The sequence below is a fragment of the Cryptomeria japonica genome, chromosome 9, assembly GCF_030272615.1.
Source record: "Cryptomeria japonica chromosome 9, Sugi_1.0, whole genome shotgun sequence".
Lineage (NCBI taxonomy): Eukaryota > Viridiplantae > Streptophyta > Pinopsida > Cupressales > Cupressaceae > Cryptomeria > Cryptomeria japonica.
Genome location: NC_081413.1, coordinates 238,244,507 through 238,263,800, shown reverse-complemented (window position 1 = coordinate 238,263,800; position 19,294 = coordinate 238,244,507).

Genomic DNA, 19,294 nt, shown 5'->3' with positions numbered 1-19,294 from the left:
ATTTTGATGCATGTATTTTTGTCATTAATGCATGCTAGTTAGAGCAATAAATGCACTTAGGAATAGGGTACCAAAAAAGTCTGAAAATGTGTAACCGCGTCTGCATCGGTGCCAGGCGCGTCTGTGTCCGACAGGCGCGTCTGTGTCGGTGTCAGGCATGTCTGTGTCTGGAACCGCGTTTGCACCAAATGCGGGCGCGTCTGCGTTGTGCAGGGGCGTCTGCGATGTGCAGGGGCGTCTGCGATGTATAGTCGTGTTTATGCACCGCCTAGGCATGTCTATGTCCTACAGGCCCGTCTGTGTTTTTCAGGCGCACTTGTGCAGTCTGTAGGCGCATTTGTGTCAGTCAAGCGTGTTTGTGTTAAAAAAAATGCAAGTTTGGTCTTCTAGGTCAAATCGGTAGTTATGTGATGAACATATGCTGTCGATTGGATAAGCTGCTGAGAGGATACGCTCAAGCAGGTCCTCTAGGAAGACTCGGATAGATCAAGGCACTTTGTGATGAACAGTGAGCACCAAGATAGAGTACTTTGTGATGAACAGGGAGTACCCAAAGTATGAGCAGCACTTTGTGATGAACAGGGAGTGCAAATGTGAGTAACACTTTGTGATGAACAGTGAGTGTCACACACATAGTACTTTGTGATGAACAGGGAGTACTACTAGGATAGAAGCAACACTTTGTGATGAACAGTGAGTGTCACTAGGATAGATAACCATATGCATTTAGATAAAAAAGTAGCATTTTGTGATGAACAGTGAATGCCACCATGACTGACATGATTAATTTGCTTGACTGCAGGAGTACTTGCCTATGCTGGAGTCACGGGAGAGATTCCCGTCGACACAGAGATTGCGACCTGAGTTGTCATTTCAGGATAGAGATGCCATCGAGGAGATGGGTTTGAGACATGTGATGTATGTGCCTGAGTTTTGGGCAAACATGGGACTGTTGACTGCACTTGCCGAGAGATGGCATTCTGAGACATGCACTTTCCATTTGCCGATGGGTGAGATGACAGTCACCCTTGAGGATGTCTACAGGATTCTGCATATACCGATTGATGGAGATTTGATTCCATATGATCGAGATGGTGACAGAGAGGCATTGAGACGGGTGTTTCAGGATCCCGGCCTAGAGATGAGGGCTGGTCATGTGGCATGGGACACCATGACAGCCATAGGGTTAGCATTGCCAGCTGTGATCGGAGGAGTGATTAGTGGGTTCTTGTGTCCGGATAGGGTGACACGGGGATTGGCAGTGGACTGGGGCAGAGCATTGGAGACACTGGTGACGCAGCACACCAGATATGTTTCGGGACCATGTGTGTTGGCCCACTTATATTATGAGCTTCACCAGTTTGTATACCATGGGTCAGTTGGATTGGGCTGCGGGGTGACACTACTGCAGGTTTGGGCCTATGAGCATCTGCCAGTGACGAGGCCGATACACTTCCGAGGCAGGGGACATGGACGCAGCTTTGTTCATTTGTACGACATGATCACCTCCTAGCCGCGGATTGGCAGGTTAGAGCATTGGCGGTGAGTGCTGGATGATATTGATGTAGTCATCTGGAGACCGTATCTAGGATGCGAGGAGTGGGAGGATGATGCAGTGGAGTTGCCATACACCTTTCGGAGCAGGTACCTGATTGGGCGGATGCCCTATATATTAGAGAGACAGCTGGTGGACAGGGTTGGCCAACAGTTTGGCCGGATCCAGAGGATGCCACGAGGCTCGGGTATGTATGCCCGTACAGTTAGGGATCAGGCATAGTTTGGGCCTTTATTGTCATATGATCAGGCACTGACACAGCTGGTAGAGATGATACCTCTTCCTTGGGACATGTGGCCTAAGATTGAGGATGTCAAGATGGATGCAGAGTATACAGCGTATTGGGCAGAGCATCCATTCCCCCGATTGACAGATCCAGGAGAGCTACTGGATGGAGATGAAGGAGGAGATGATGATGATGATGGTGGGGGTGATGGGGGTAGAGGCCGATGGAGGCAGAGGGGAGTAGTGGGAGAGAGGCGAGTTGCACCTCGAAGGGAGGGTGAGGAGGAGAGGCAGGCTCGGGTGGTGAGGGGTCGCGATGGATTGCCCCTACAGGTACCAGCAGCATAGGGTCCCAGGCAAGTACAGAGATAGGCACAGGTACAAGTACAGGGACAGGAGAAGGGATGGAGATAGGGATAGGTACCCGTACAGGCACCAGTATAGGCACAGGTACAGGTACAGGGGCAGGCACCCGCAGAGGGGGAGCCACAGGCAGAGGCAGAGGGAGGGGATCCAGAGGAGGATGAGCTGATTGAGCTCAGGGAGATCTGCCAGGGCCAGGCAGATGAGATACAGGAGTTGGAGAGGGAGAGAGACCAACTCAAGATGAGGCTCAAGGATACTGAGCGGGAGAGAGATCAGGCGATTCAGCGCTACACAGAGGCTGAGACAGCGCTGAGGGCAGGGAGGCAGGCGGCGGAGGACACAAGGGCAGGCTATGCATATGTCCTGCGGGCCGGAGAGGAGATAGGGTACTGGAGGGACCTCTACTATGGTGCAGTTCCAGTAGATCAGCGGGCGAGGAGCTTCCATAGACCGTCGCGTACAGCGACAGCTACGGGAGGGAGTCAGAGGAGGCAGGCATCTAGCGGTGGGGTCATGGGTCCTCCACCACCACCAGATAGAGGGGGCAGGTGGGATGACCCTGGGGCGGGTCCTTCAGGGGCTCAGATTCCATCGAGGCCTGGCGGCTCGGAGGGAGGGAGTTCATCATAGCCTTAGAGGGCTCCCATTGTATCAGTGTTGTACCATTCTTTTGTATTGTAGACATCTGCGGGTGATTGTAGCCATATGATTTTGACATCATTGTATCATGACATTTTTGATTATATATATGTGAGATGATTCATCTTTGCGGCAGCTATATGCATGTGTACCTATGTGATGAGATGTTCCTATGTGATGCTTATGATATGGATGCAAATATGTATATAATGCAATATTTTTGTTCTTTTATGTTTTATATGTGTATGCATGATGCAAATGTAAATGTATGTAATGCATATGAATATGATAATGCAAATGTAAATTGTGCTAACAGGTGTTGTGTGCAGGATGTGATGTAGTTGTGATATCTATATGTATGTATGAAATGCTTATATGTGGTAATGTAGGTGCAGCTACATGAAATGCAAATATTTTTGGTGTGTCATTATACTCAGTCATGTGATAGCAGGCTACGCGGACTCTAGAAGGATGATGGAAGTCAATCAAGAAAGGGGGAGTGAAAAACAGAAGATATGAAAGTGAAAGAGCTTCTTGTACGTTATCATCATTGAGCTTTATTATGGTAAGTAGGTTATGACAATCGAGGCATATGTTCGACCCAGAAAGTCATTGTACCTGTTTGCATGGAGATAAGACAGTCACAAACAAGGAATGCCCCAATTCATACTAGACTCATAGTGTCCTCATATCCTTGGACAAGTCATACCGTTACTAAGAGACAATCCACAGACAGCAAAAGAAAATGGGTGATGATACCCCATCCTCGCCTTTCTAGTCAAAGACATCCTAGAGATAGAATCTCTAGTCAAAGACATCCCGGAAAAGCTAAAAGACATGTCACCAAAAATGATGAAATCAAAAGAAAACCAAGACTCGACACCAACAACCACTGTAGTCCTCAAGTTTAGTGTCTCTTGTCACTTGTATAAGTCTTATTTGACTGTGGTCACAATGTTTACTTTCACAAAAAGGATAGATAGCATTGAACCATATGTTGTCTGAGTCTGTTGAAAGATTTCATTTGTTGAAGCTCATTGTTGCTGCTGTGTCTCATCTGAAACTGACTGAATCCATGAAACTGACACTTTATTGCGGAGAAGATGAAACTTTATTGCGGATCTGTGATGCAAATGTTGCTTTATTGCGGATTGTGCGCAGATAGACTGAAGAAAGCTGGAAGAAACTATACTCCTTGAAACATGTGATGTTCTCAGTTCCACACCCATCACTAGACGTAGGATTTTGCCTTAGCTACAGATAGGATCTGATTTATTATGGATGGAAAGGGAGGTTTATTATGAATGGCTAACCAATCTTAGGTAGATCAATAACAAGCCATGATGGGACTGGGTAAGTTTATTATGAATGAACAGGTTGTGAGTGTGTGCAAAGTGAAATGATGAAAGTGAATCCTGAAGGAGGGAGGAGCAAAGTCTCTACGCATGGCACTGGTGACCCAGTTTTCACCATGGTACTTGCCCAGGGCGCCACCAAAGTGGTTTTCACCATTGGACGAAATTATTTCTTTTTACTTTTTTCGATTTTTCAATGTTTTTTGTGTCACAAGGCGCCTGTTTGCCAGGTTTTCACCAAGTAACGATTTTTTTGTTTTATAATTTTTTTGTATTTTTGAATTTTTTGATTTTTTTGTATTTTTGAATTAGGATATTCCGACGAGCTATGTGTAGAACCTGCGAAGGTGCATGTTGTTGATAGGATCCTCCAAAGGTTCACCTTCTGTAGTTGAGAGCTGATATGCCCCAAAGCCATATACTGTTGTGATGATGTAAGGACCAAGCCAGTTTGGTTCAAACTTGCCCTTCTTCTCTCTGTCTTGCTGATTCTTGGGGTTTTCTCTGAGAACCAAGTCACCTACCTCAAATGTGCGAGGCTTGACCTTGTGATTGTAGCTGCGACTCATTCGTTGTTGGTAAGCCTTGAGATGATTAAAAGCAGTTTGTCTCCGTTCATCCAGCAATTCCAGTTCTTGTAAGCGAGAGACCCTGTAGTCTTCATCAGTGATGATGTTTTGCAAAGAGACCCGTAAAGAGGGTAACTCGACCTCAATAGGCAAGATGGCTTCAGAACCATAGACTAGTGAATAGGGTGTAGCTCCTGTAGGTGTACGGACGCTTGTGCGGTAGGTCCAGAGTGCAAGATTGAGTTGGATATGCCAATTACGGCCAGCGTCATCGACTGTCTTCTTGAGGATTTTAAGGATTGTTTTATTAGACACCTCATCTTGGCCATTACCTTGGGGGTAATATGGTGTGGAGAAACGATGGGAAATATGGAAGCGGTCACAGAGTTCACGAACATCCTGATTTTTGAAGGGACACCCATTATCAGTGATAATGGAAACAGGAATTCTGTATCGGCAAATGATATAGTTAAGGATGAACGTAGCAATCTGTTTTCCAGTAACTTGTGTGAGAGGCACGGCTTCAATCCATTTTGTAAAATACTCTGTGGCAGTGATAATGAATTTATGACCATTGGAAGAAGGAGGGTGAATCTTGCCTATGAGATCGAGTCCCCACTGACAAAAGGGCCAAGGAGACGCAAGTGGTTGTAGTTCTTGTGCTGGTGCATGTATGAGGTCTCCATGAATTTAACATTGCTTACATTTCTTGACAAACTGATATGAGTCTTTTTCCATATTGGGTCAGTAATATCCAGTCCTAATGAGTTTCTTGGCCAAGGTAGGACCACTAGCATGTGGACCACATATCCCTTCATGCACTTCACGTAATGCTATCTGAGCTTCGTCGCTTTCTAGACATCTAAGAAGAGTGCCATCTAGACCTTGCCGGTATAGGATATCAGCTAAAATGACATATCGAGAGGATTGGCAAATGAAAGTACGACGTTGGTTATTTGATAGATCAGGAGGTAAAGTATTGTCTCGTAGGTATGTGAAAATGGAACCATATAACTGGGATTCGGGACCGACAACACATATCATCTCAGTAGGCATTATCTCATATGAAGGGACTAAAAGGTTATCCACCAAGAACTCATAGCGGGTCTCGTTTGGAGGTAAATCAATCAATGAAGCAATTGTAGCCATGGCATCTGCGGCGCGATTCTGCTCTCTTGGTATCTGTTCAAAGTCTATCTTTGTAAAGTGTTGTTTCAGATCATCCACCATTTGTTTATAAGGCATTAACTTTTCATCTTTTGTTTGATAATCACCAGTTGCTTGACGGATGACAAGTTGGGAATCTCCAAAAACACAAAGTTCCTGGATCTTCCATTGAACTGCAATTCGTAATCCTGTTGTTAATGCCTCATATTCCGCTATATTGTTAGTGCAAGGAAATGATAAGCGGTACGATTTTGGTATAGAATCCCCTTGAGGAGTTATAAAGAGGATGCCAGCTCCTGCCCCATGCTGTGTGTATGAGCCATCGAAGTACAATTGCCATGGCTTTGCATGTGACACTGTTAAAATGGATTCATCTGGAAATTCTGAATTTAAAGGAACATCATCTATCATGGGAGCATCTGCTAATTGATCTGCGATGGCTTGTCCTTTTATTGCTTTTCTATCCACATACTCGATGTCGAATTCACTCAATATCATTACCCATTTGGCCAGTCGCCCAGTAAGTGTTGCTTTATTGAGAAGGTATTTTAATGGATCAATTCTTGCAACCAACTTAGTCTTATGAGTGAGCATGTAATGTCGTAATTTATGTGAAGCAAAGACCACGGCGAGACATGCGCGCTCAATTGGTGTGTAGTTTAGCTCGTATCCCACCAATGTGCGACTGATATAGTACACTGCTTTTTCCTTGCCCCCAGCAATTTGTTGTGCTAACAGTGCCCCCAGTGCTGTTGGAGTAGCTGATATGTATAGTAGCAGTGGTTGATCTGGCACTGGTGGCATCAGAACTGGTGGATTTAGGAGATAGTCTTTGAGCATCTGGAAAGCCTGTTGACAGTTGTCATCCCATTTGAATTTGATGTTTTTATGTAGTAGGTGCTGAAAAGGATTACACTTATCCGCCAGTTGTGCTATGAATCTTCGTATGGACTGGAGTCTGCCTTGTAAGGATCAAAGTTGACTGATATTTCTTGGTGGTTGCATTTCCAAGATCGCTTTGAATTTTGCTGGATCCGCTTCAATTCCTCTTTTGGATACAATGAATCCTAGGAGTTTCCCAGAGGTTACTCCAAAGACACATTTCTTAGGGTTTAATCTAACTTTGTATTTTTCCAACCGATCAAAGGCAACTGAAAGTATGTCCAAGTGTGTATTTCTGTCTATTGATTTGACCAAGAGGTCGTCAACATAATATTCCACAGTTACATGCATAAGATCATGAAAGATAGTAGTCATAGCTCTTTGATATGTAGCACCTGCATTTTTTAGCCCAAAGGGCATGACATTCCAACAGAAAGTTCCCCAAGGACAAGTGAATGATGTTTTGTGTTGATCCTCAGGTGCAATTCTTATCTGATTATAGCCAGAGAATCCATCCATTAATGATAGCATTTCATGACCTGCTATGAGATCAACGATCAAGTCAATGTTTGGTAATGGGAAGTCATCCTTTGGACAAGCTTTGTTGATGTCTCTGAAATCTGTGCAAATTCTGATGCTGCGATCCGGTTTACTAACAGGTACCAAGTTAGAGATCCATTCCGGATAATCAATTGGGTGAATGAATCCGACATCCAATAACTTCTCCAGCTCTACTTTGACTAGTAATGCCACTTGTGGATGCATTTTTCTTAATTTCTGTTTTACTGGTTTTGCCCCCGGTTTGACCGTCAGATGATGCATTACCAAATCCGGATCCAATCCGGGCATATCAGCGTATGACCATGCAAAGTTGATTTGTCGCTCTTTGAATAAACTTATGAATTTTGACCTTTCGGACTCTGTCAATGATTGAGCTAGGAATATGTTGTGCGGAACCTCTTCTGTACCGATGTTTGTTTTGATAGTTTCTTCTACCAACATGGATGATTTTTCTTCATATGATGTTGGGAGAATGTCGAGCCTTCCATCTTCGGGCGCCTCAGAGAGGTTTTCACCCTCAGATGCGTCCTTTCTTTTTACTTTTTTGGGGTCAGATAGCGCCACAGTGTGGTTTTCGCCATAAGACCCTTGATTTGTTCTTATTTTCACATTTTTGTGACTGGAAGGTCCGACACCCTCACCAAAATATGTCACGCTATTGAGTTCTATGGTGTATCCTGCTTTATGGTCTCCAGGGGGAACATCATTTCGTATGCCTAGATAATCAATAAAAGCTTCATCATTTTGGAAAGTATCCAACTATGCAGGTCCTTCATGTGTGGGGGAAAAAGTGACACTTAGCAAACATGCCCCAATCTCACTTTCAATCACACACTTGTGGAATACGAAAGAGCCTAGAGGTATCACACAATTGGCTACTTCTTTTTGTGGAAGAGAGAGCCACGGGCTACCTATTAGGATTTCTATTCCTTTGTTGTAATAGAAAGATGAAATGATGCAAGTTCAATTCCTAACCCCAAAGTGCAAGTATGAACTAATAACAAGATTGCAGAATTGAACTTAAACAATGGAAAGCTGTAAACACAAGGACAAGGCAAGAATGAAAATGCGTACCCGGAGTCAAAATCTAAGTGAAAATGTTCGGGACGGGGGCGTGGGCGCCACTGTCCTGATTCTGCCCCTGAAACTGCTCCGAAAACTGCTGTTTTCCAACCTGGAAAGTTGTCAAAAATGCTGAAAACTGCTATCTGTCAGGAGGACCAGGGCGCCCAGCGCCCCTGTCCCAGGGACCAGGGCGCCCAGCGCCCCTGTCCTGGCAGGACCAGGGCGCCCCACGCCCCTGTCCTGGTCTTTTGCTCTGCAATTTGGTGTGAAGTTCTGTCTCAGTCTACTTCCGTCGGATCTGCAACTTGCGGCGTCGTCCGAATCCCAAAACCTGCACTTATATCTGAAAAGGTGTGGTGGGCGGCTATATAGGGTTTTGCCTTAGTCAAACCCCCGCTTTGGTGATTTCCACCTCCACGAATAGCCAAGTTGTATTGTAAAAGTAGTGTGTGTGCAGACCTTGTGTGTGTGCAAGATCCTAAAATGCAAGTAAGCAAACTAGAGCAACCTAGAAAGTAAACCCTAATTGCTTGTAAATGATAATGTAAATGCTCCAAATCAAGATGCAAAGTGATCTAAAGCATGAATACAAATGATGTAATGAAGCTTATGCAAAGACATGAAAACAACATGAAATCATACCCAACCCCAAGGGAGGGGTACAAGCCAATCTTCAGTCGGTAATCCCCTATTGCTCTTCAATGTCTTCAAAGCCCTAAATGAATGAATGAAATTGATGAATTCTTGATGGATGGATGTTGAATGTTGTTGAAGTCTTCAAAGATCTTCTCTTTCGCTGCATAGAAGGTTCTTGAAACCAAAAATCCTGGATCCTTTCAAATGAAGAAAGAGAGCTCTTATATATGAAACCCTAGGTCTTAATTTCAACTTTTGGCCGACCTAGAGATTGAATCTCCCGCCAATTTCTTGGGGTTAAGCTTTATTTTATGATTGGATCGTGCTCCTAAAACTTCGGGAAAAATGTCCGGGACCATGTGCACTCCGGGCGCCATGGTCCTCTCCGGGCGCCATGGTCCCGACAACTTTTCACCAAATTTTCAGGGCCATCGGATATGATGATTTTAGAGAGAATCCTGAAGTTACAAGCGATTTTGAGATGTTTTGACCCCCGAAATCAAGCCCCCAAGTTCAAAATAGGACCTAATTAGGGTTTTTGATTAAATGATGTATTGGAGGAATAAAATGGAAGGGGCACACTTTAATGAAAAGGGCCCAACTTTATGATATGGGAGATGATAAAATAGAACCTTAGACCTAATTAATTTGATTAATTAAGTGCTAAAGGGGAAATGCAATGCAAAATGCAAAATGCGCCAAGGCGGGTGCTAAACTAGGTGTGAAATTGTACTGCTTTAGCAAGTGTGTACAATTTACGACGCTACACTTCATTATCCCAGTCAATGAGTTGGTGATGAACAAGGGGAAGGTCGTTAATGTCTTCGAAGTTAGTGGGGCTAAGAGTGAAGATGTGGTTATATTCGGGTATGTCAAGGTAATTATCAAGGTCATCGATGGCACTCTCCTCATCAGTCGCGATCATGAGCGAGTCCAAATTATCATTACTAGTAGCGCATTCTGGAACAGGTGTTCTCATCCTATGTGATTTCAACCTAGAACCTTGAGACAAGGACTGTGTAGACTCCTCATGGGTTGTTTCTTGACCAACTCTGAATTTGTTATAAAACTCCTCCTCTTCTGTGGGTTCACCTGGCTCTCTGAATGTCTCGGTGAGCTCATAGTCATTGGAGGATTTGTCTAAACCCCATTCCCATTCGTTGGAGTTTGTGGAATAGCGATCCTCTTGTGGAAGTTTGGCAATTTTGATTTGTGATGCCTCTTCTGTCCTTTTAGTATGGATCTTGGAAGTCAGAAAACCAAGTCCCTTCGAGCGTTCCCTTTTTACAGTCAATTCAGGTTGTAAGGGCTCCATAACGCCTTCTTTGCGTAACCCAAGAGGGCTTTTTCCATCATACCCAAATTTTTGTAGAATCTTGAAGCCTTTGCCATATTTCTCACAGGGTATATTGATCTGATCTTGTGTGTCATCTTCAATGTCTTTGTAGAGCATTTTGTATAAACCTTCCTCTTCCAGTTCGCCCCATCTTTGAAAGGTAGTAGGGTCCCATTTGAGTGTTATGATGAATGTTTGCTTGTTAGGATGTGGCCTTCCATATTCTTTTGGAGAGTTCATGACTTGTCGTAAATACATGGTCTAATTTAAAGTGTATTCTCCCATGCCTTTGTCCTGAAATTTGCCTTTAAGTTCACCTTGTTTTGATGTCGAAGGTTTTAACGACTCAGGGTCAATGTATGCCGAAGAAGGAACAGCTTCACGATTACTAGGAATGATGGTCTCAGTATGTGATCTCAAGTTATTGCAATATATGAACGGATTAGGATCGCCGTTAACTGTTACCTCGACTCCATTGTGAGGAAACTTAATGCATTGGTGATATGTCGATGGGACTGCCCTCATTTCATGAATCCAAGGACGTCCTAGAAATATATTATAAGTGAGGTCTAAATCCAGGACTTGGCAAACCACATCCTTTGTAACTGGCCCAATTCTTAGAGGTAAGGTGACCGTGCCCTTAGATGAGCGCTCTTCATCATCGTATGCCTTGATGGTGATTTGATTTTTTGAAATCACAGCTTTATCGGAATATCCCAATTGTTTAATGGTGCTCAATGTACAAATGTTTAGACCAGCTCCTCCATCTATCAGGACTCGCTTTATTCGATGTTTGTGTATGAAGGCTTCGATATGTAATGGTGCATTATGTGGCTGACTTACAGAGGCATCATCGGCTTCTGTGAATGTAAGGGAATGTGGAATGGAAAGGTATCCCACCATGGTTTGAAACTGGTCCACGTTCAGATCAGTAGGAACGGCGGTGTCTCTCAAGATTTTGTCAAGAATAGCTTTATGAGCGGGGGATATGCGTAAGAGCTCAAGGATGGAGATGAGCACGGGTGTCCTCCCTAACTGTTCTACAAGGTCATACTCAAGTTTAGTAGATGAAGAAGCGGTGTTTTTAGTGGAGGCACCTGGCAAAGTAATTTTATCTCGACGAGTTGTAACATGACATTCAGAGGTAGGCTCGGAAGAAGATCCCACACCTCTTAGGACAATCTTGGGTCGCTGAGGAGGATTCTCAGGGTTTTTGTTCTTGATGGTAATAGTAGAGATATGATTGTCCATTGAGATATGATTGATAGTTGAATCATAGTTGTAAGGTGCTCTAGTATAGTTGGCTTGATCATCTGTGACTTTAGCTTTTCCATTGTCGTGCTTTGGGAATGGTTCCTTAAACATCTCATGTTCTTGAATGGATGAGTGTCCCTCAATCTCAATGTCACCTCTATCAATGAGATCTTGCACAATATTCTTCAGTCGATGACAATTACCTGTTTTATGACCCTTGCTTTTATGAAATTCACAATACTCATCATCATTCCACCAATTCGGCTTAACCTTTGGTTCATATGGAGGAAAATCTGGAATTGTGATCACCTTGTTTGCCACCAGCTTTTTGAAGACTGACTCAAGTGGTTCTCCCAATGGAGTGTACTTCCTTCATGATCTAGAAGTTGTTTGAGTATTCACTTGATTGTTTGTAGAACTTGATCCTGAAAAGATGAATTTGGGTCGCACTGTGTTGGCATCAACAACACCATCATTGACTGTGTTCTTGTTTTTATTCCAAAATCTTGGCTTGTCTTTTCCTTTATAGTCATCTTTGTTTTCCTTAAATATCTTAATGACTCCTTGTTCAATTAGGACCTTTTCTGTTGCTAAACCTTTTTCGATAACGTCCTTGAAGGTAGACAAACAAGATTTTCTTAGATCATAGCCAATGTCTTTGTTAACATTCTGGTTGAACATCTCTACCATTTGTTTTTGTGGAATTTCACAAGAGCATCTGTTGGCTAGATTTCTCCATCTTTGTAAAAATGATGCAAAAGATTCTCCCTCTTTTTGCTTGGTGTTGCACAAAGTAGTGACTGATATGTCTGTCTCTATGTTATAGGAGAAATGTTGAATAAATGCCTCTGCTAAGTCACCCCATGACTTAATACCAGGTGGAAGTTGGGAGAACCATTCCATAGCTTGATCACCTAAGCTTTGTGGGAATAATCTCATCAAATATGTCTCTTCTGCTGCTACCTCAATGCAAGTTGTGAAAAATTGTCTTATGTGTGCCTTAGGATCCCCTTTTCCTCTATACTTATCAAATTTAGGCGTCACAAAGTGTGTAGGAAAAGGAGGCATTGGAATGCTCTTGTCAAATGGATAAGGACATATGTCTCTCATTGTGTATGTTGGCTTCGGTGTATTTATGTCCTCCATTTTCTTTTGTAAGTCCCTGATTTGTTGCTCCAAATTGCTCTTAGGTGGAGATCGACTTCTTGGACCATATTCTATGTTTGAGGTACCCATTGGAGGAGGTGCATGTTGCATATATGGATGATATTGATCATACACATGTTCATATGGAGGAGGTCTGTAATGATGTTGCATATATGGACCACTTGGTATAGATTCATGTTGAGGAACACCATATCTATTTTGTGCCTGTATACCATACTCTACAGGCATGTCATGTTCTATTGTATTGCCCCCAAATTTGACATGAGGTTTCCTTGTGTCCAAATTTTGAGCATGCCTTGGAATATCCCATTGCTTTGGTGGTTGATCCTTAGCATTGATATGTGAGTGAGCATATTTTTCTCCATAAGACTTCCATAATGGTCTGCGAAGGTGAGTATCATATGTTTGACCATGTGTATGTGGGACCTCTGGTTTTTGAAGCAAAGCTGATGGTGATTCAGGTACCATGTGTGGTCCTCTATTTCCTCCACTATTAGGTCTCCTTTGATCCATGTTGGAGTGAGGTTGCTGCAAAGGTCTATGTTCCATTATTTGAGACATGTCAAAATCATGAGGTATCTTGGCTCCACTTTGTGCCATCATGTGTAAGAAGTATTGTCTATCCCTCCTCATTATCTCCTCAATCAGTCGATTGAAATGGGGATTCATAATGGATTCTTCCACATCTGCTGAATGTATTGATAAGTTGTCCAAATTGTCATTGTGTGTAGCATTGTTGTTTAGAGTGTCCATGTTCTCAACATTTGGAATGTTTCTATAAGCCTCCATGTCAGGTAATGTAGTGTGATCAGTATTGAAAAATAAATCATTGTCATACTCATAAGAACTCATGTTTGCGGACTCTTGAGCTTCTTTAGTTTCTCTCCTATATTTTTGAAGACGGGTTTCAACCATGAACTAGGTATTAACCATGATGTGTGAGATTAGATGATAAATGGAAAGAGTATGGAAGACCAAGAGTTGGATGGAATGTAAATGAGTCTGAAGTGTACTTGCAATGCCCAAAGTGTAAGACCAAGTATGTGTGTAGTAGAGTAGGTGTGACTTCCAAAGAGAGGATAGTTTCTCTTGATGAGGTAAGTTGACCTTGACTCTAAGTAAAACCAAATGAGACCCAAAGGTAACAAACCTTGATGAGGGACCACTTAGCAAAGTGTTGTTGTATTTAGTGTTGACAAAGTATGATGAGGACAAGCAAGTGACCTTTTGACTCAAGTTTAGGCAAGTATAAATGTAAAATGAGATGTGAAGCAATGATGGACTATGTGAGACCCAAGGACAGGTTGAATGCTAGATGAAACCTGAAGAAACAACCTAGGAAGCTCAAGTATTCCGAAACTGATTTCTTTTGTTTGTTGGACTCTGAAATTTTCTTGCAATTTTGAACACAGACGCGACTGTATACTTCACAGACGCGGTTTCCGGACACAGACGCTACTCTATCTAACCCAGACGTGCTTCTGCAATTTTCTTGTTTATATTTGCTGGACTGTAAAGATTTTTTGCAATTCTGGACACAGACGCGACTGTATACTGCACAGACGCTGTTATCCGAAACAGACGGGTTTATATTCAACACAGACGCTGTTATAAACACAGACGCTATTCTGCCCTTCACAAACGCGCTTATATGACTCAGACGCGGTTAAAACAGACACAGACGCATTTCTGTAAAATTTGTGCAATTTTTCCAATCTGTGAAGTCGTTTTGTTGTGACCAAATCTGACTGTTTGACTGATTTTCGTGACAAAAGGACACAGTGTTGATGAGGACTCAATGTTTGCAAGTGTTTAGACTCCAAAATGACTCCAAGAAAAGTGTGTTGTTTGATGTAAAATTGTTTTGCATACACTTGAAGACACAAAAGACACAATGTTTTGTTGTTTGGTCTTGATTGTTTGAATGTTTAACATAAGTCAAGCACAATTCTTATGGCTGGCCAAGACAATAGTTGTTGATCCCACATGGGGTTTTACCCCCGAGGCTACACTATTCAGAGCGGATACTTAGATGCTTGACCTCACTGGCTCCACCCTCGGCACTCACTTCTCAGGTCAGCCAAGCATCAGTCCCCATGAAAACTCCCCATGGCGAACTTTGTATCTCTACTAAGAACCGTATGTGTGTGGGCTGCTACCAGAGGTCCGACCTCCTACCCCAACAACTAGAAGGATTTGGGCCTCTAAAACAAAATGGTGCTAGTAAGGGCATCCGCTCGTGTGGCCATACATGCGGCACTTTCAGCTCTGTAAATATAGAAGGCTCCCAGCCGGTAGGGGTTATGCCCTACAAATGATCAAATAAATTTGATCAAACGGGTTTATGGGGAGACATAGTGTCGGTATGAACTAATCAGCACACGTTATCCATAGTTTTCACCATGAATACATTTGATTATAGTGGTTTGGATGAGGTGGGTTTTCCTCGCTACCACTTGGGTCGTCCTCTTCTCACTAGTGGTCCTAATGACCACACGGGAAGACAGGCCCTCTAAAGATTAAACAAAAAGAGCCTATTGCTCAAGACACAAAAGACAATGATTCAATTTTAGTGCACCAATGGAAGTGTTTGCTAGTCTATGAAAACAAGGCACACAATAAAAATTCAAAACCCTAGCCAAGAACCTGCAACAAAAGTTGTTAGTAGTTTGGGTTGTTTGACATAATCACCCCTTCCTGCAAACACACAAGTTAGGTACATTTTAAAAACCCAAAAGACTTTGTGACATAGGGGCCTTCAACAAAACGTTTTTGCTTCCAAGACAAGCTGCACCAATTTAGTTAGCTAGATCTGAAAGTGTTAGTCCGAAAATAAACCAGATCTGAAACCTTAAGTGCAAAATCCGAAAATCGAATCAATGAAAACTTCAAAATTTCGAAACAGTAAATACACAGACGCTGTTACCCTAAACATAGACGCGTCTGGATAACACAGACGCGGTTATGTGATGCACAGACACGCCTAAAAATCACAGACGCTCCTTTCCGACACAGACGCGAGTATAAATAACATAGACGCGTTTCTGAAACACAGACGCCCCTTTCTGAAACCTACAAAATAAAATTTGTCTAAAACATAGATGCGATTATGTGATGCACAGACGCGCCTAAAAATCACAGACGCTCCTTTCCGACACAGACGCGGGTATAAATAACACAGACACGTTTCTGAAACACAGACGCCCCTTTCTGAAACCTGCAAAATAAAATTTGTCAAAAACACAGACGCGATTCCAGATACCATAAACGCGCCAGAAAATCAAAGACGCGATCCGAAAGTGCGCAGACACGGGAATGTCGAAAATGTTGTCGAAAATGCCAGATCTGCAACTTCAAACACAAAATCTGCAACAAAGATGTTAATGTAAAAGGGACAAGAGTCCCACCGGGCGTGCCAAAATGTACATGGTGAAAATAGATAACAATAATAACAAGATTGAAAGGCTAAATAGATTCAACCACAAAACCCTAGCCTAACAACAACAAAGATCCACCATAACTTATGAAGATTACCTAAGACAATGCAAATCACAAAGAATCACAAAGATTATACCATCACATGTCCAATAGGGTTTTGATCTCAATTCTTCCTATCTCCATTGATCTTGCTTGATATATTTGCTCTCAGATTTTATGTGCACAAGAGCTCAACAAATAATGGAATGTGGTTGCAAGTAGAATCGTAGTGTAGTCAAGTCTTTAAGATGATTCATTAGGGTTTGATAATGAGGGAAGCATCTCCTTATATAGAAGACACTATATGAAATGGAGGGTTAAGATTGAGAGGTGTAAAAGGAGGTCGGCTAAGATTAGAGGGTAGGTAGAAGAAATAATAAAATAATGAAAGGGGTAGGTAGTGTATGAATTAAGAGATGAGTGACATGTGTCCTAGGTGGAAAAGGCTAATGAATTAATTAAATAAATAAAGATTTATTTAATTAATAGAAGAAGTGGGATTTATTTAATTTAAGAAAAGGATAATTTAAATAAATAAATGTATTTATTTAAATGAGAAATAAGGCTAGAAGAGGATAAATGAATTAATTAAATAAATAAAGATTTATTTAATTAATAGAAGAATTAAGCCTAGATAATTAAATAAATAAAATATTTATTTAATTAGACATGACAATTTTAGGTGTCTACAGTATGTTGTTCAACCTTATGTCGAGTTGCCTTGTGAGTTTGTGATTATTTATTAATTAATTATTAATCGATTTATATAGTTTATAAATATTAAATTAAATCATTAGATGATGACAGGGTATATGCACGAAGTTGTGGTACCAAAAAGGTGCCACACTTCAAAAAAAATGAAAAATGTTCATAAGGTGCATGCCTTATATGGCGCACGCACTATAGGGCACGCGCCTTATAGGCTTGGTGTGCCATATTTGGCGCTAGCCAAATGACTTCCATTGAAATTTTTTAACCTTTGATAAATTTATACTTTATACCCTATAATCTATACTCTATATGCTATAGTTTGATAGCCATAGCCATAAAAATTGAACCATTTCAAACCTATAACAAATACCCTAGATCGTATGACCAAATATGCTAAATCCTCGACCCTATACAATAACCATAGACCTACAACCCAATATGCTAAACCATATGAGGTCGTTATGGGTCATATGGTGTCCTAAGGGGTCATATAGTATCCTATGACCCCTTAGGACACCATATGACCCCTTAGGACACAATGTGAACCCTAACGACACATAAGGGGTTATATGGTATCCTAAGGGGTCATAGGACACTATATGACCTGTTAGGAGACCACATGACCCCTTAGGACACTATATGACCCATAACGACACTATATGGTGTTCTAAAGGGTCACATGGTGTCCTAAGGGTCATATGGTGTCCTATGACCCCTTAGGACACCATATGACCCATGACGACACTATATGGTGTTCTAAGGGGTCACATGGTGTCGTAAGGGGTCATATGGTATCCGAAGGGGTCATAGGACACTATATAACCCGTTTGGAGACCATATGACCCCTTAGGAAACAATATGGTGTTGTTATGGGTCGTATGGTGTCCTAAGGGGTCATATGGTGTCCTAAGGGGTCATAAGAAACCATATGACCCCTTAGGACACCATACAACCCATAATTACACCATATTGTTCCCTAATGGGTCATATGGTGTCCTAAGGGGTCATATGTTGTCGTAACAGGTCATATAGTGTCTTATGACCCCTTAGGATACCATATAACCCCTTACGCATCGTTAGGGTTCACAATGTGTCCTAAGGGGTCATATGGTGTCCTATGACCCCTTAGGACACTATATGACCCCTTAGGACACCATATGGTGTCTTTATGGGTCGTATGGTGTCATAATGGGTCATATGGTATCCTATGACCCCTTAGGACATAATATGGTGTCGTTATGGGTCATATGGTTTCCTAACGGGTCATATGGTGTCCAATGACCCCTTAGAACACCATATGACCCCTTAGGACACAATATGGTGTCGTTATGGGTCGTATGATGTTCTAAGGGATCATATGGTATCCTATGGGGCCATATGACACCATATGACCCCTTAGGTGTCATTAGGGATTATATTGTGTCTTAACGGGTCATATGGTGCATTATGACCTCTTAAGACACCATATGACCCCTTAGGACACTATACGACCCATAATGACACCATATGGTGTCCTAAGGGGTCATAGTGTCCTAAGGGGTCATAGGACACCATATGACCCCTTACGATACAATGTGAACCATAATGACACATAAGGGGTTATATGGTATCCTAAGGGGTCATAGAACACTATATGACCCGTTAGGACACCATATGACCCCTTAGGAGACCATATGACAACTTAGGACAGAATATGGTGTCGTTATGGGTCATATTGTGTTGTAAGGGGTCATATGATATCCTATGACCCCTTAGCACACCATATGACCCCTTAGGACACAATATGGTGTCGTTATGGGTCGTATGGTGTCCTAAGGGGTCATATGGTGTCTTATGATCCCTTAGGACACCATATGACCCCTTAGGACACAATATGGTGCCGTTATGGGTCCTATGACCCCTTAGGACACCATATGACCCCTTAGAACACTATATGGTGTTCTAAGGGCTCACATGGTGTCGTATGGGGTCATATGGTGTCGTATGACCCGTTAGCGCACCATATGACCCCTTAGGACACAATATGGTGTCGTTATGAGTCGTATAGTGTCCTAAGAAGTCATATGGTGTCCTATGGGGTCATAGGACACCATATGACCCCTTAGGACATAATAAGGTATCGTTATGGGTCATATGGTGTCCTAAGAGGTCATATGGTGTCCTATGGGGCCATAGGACACCATATGACCCCTTAGGTGTCGTTAGGGATCATATTCTATCTTAACAGGTTATATGGTGTGTTATGACCCTTTAAGACACCATATGACCCCTTAGGACACCATACGACCCATAATAACACCATTTGGTGTCCTAAGGGGTCATATAGTGT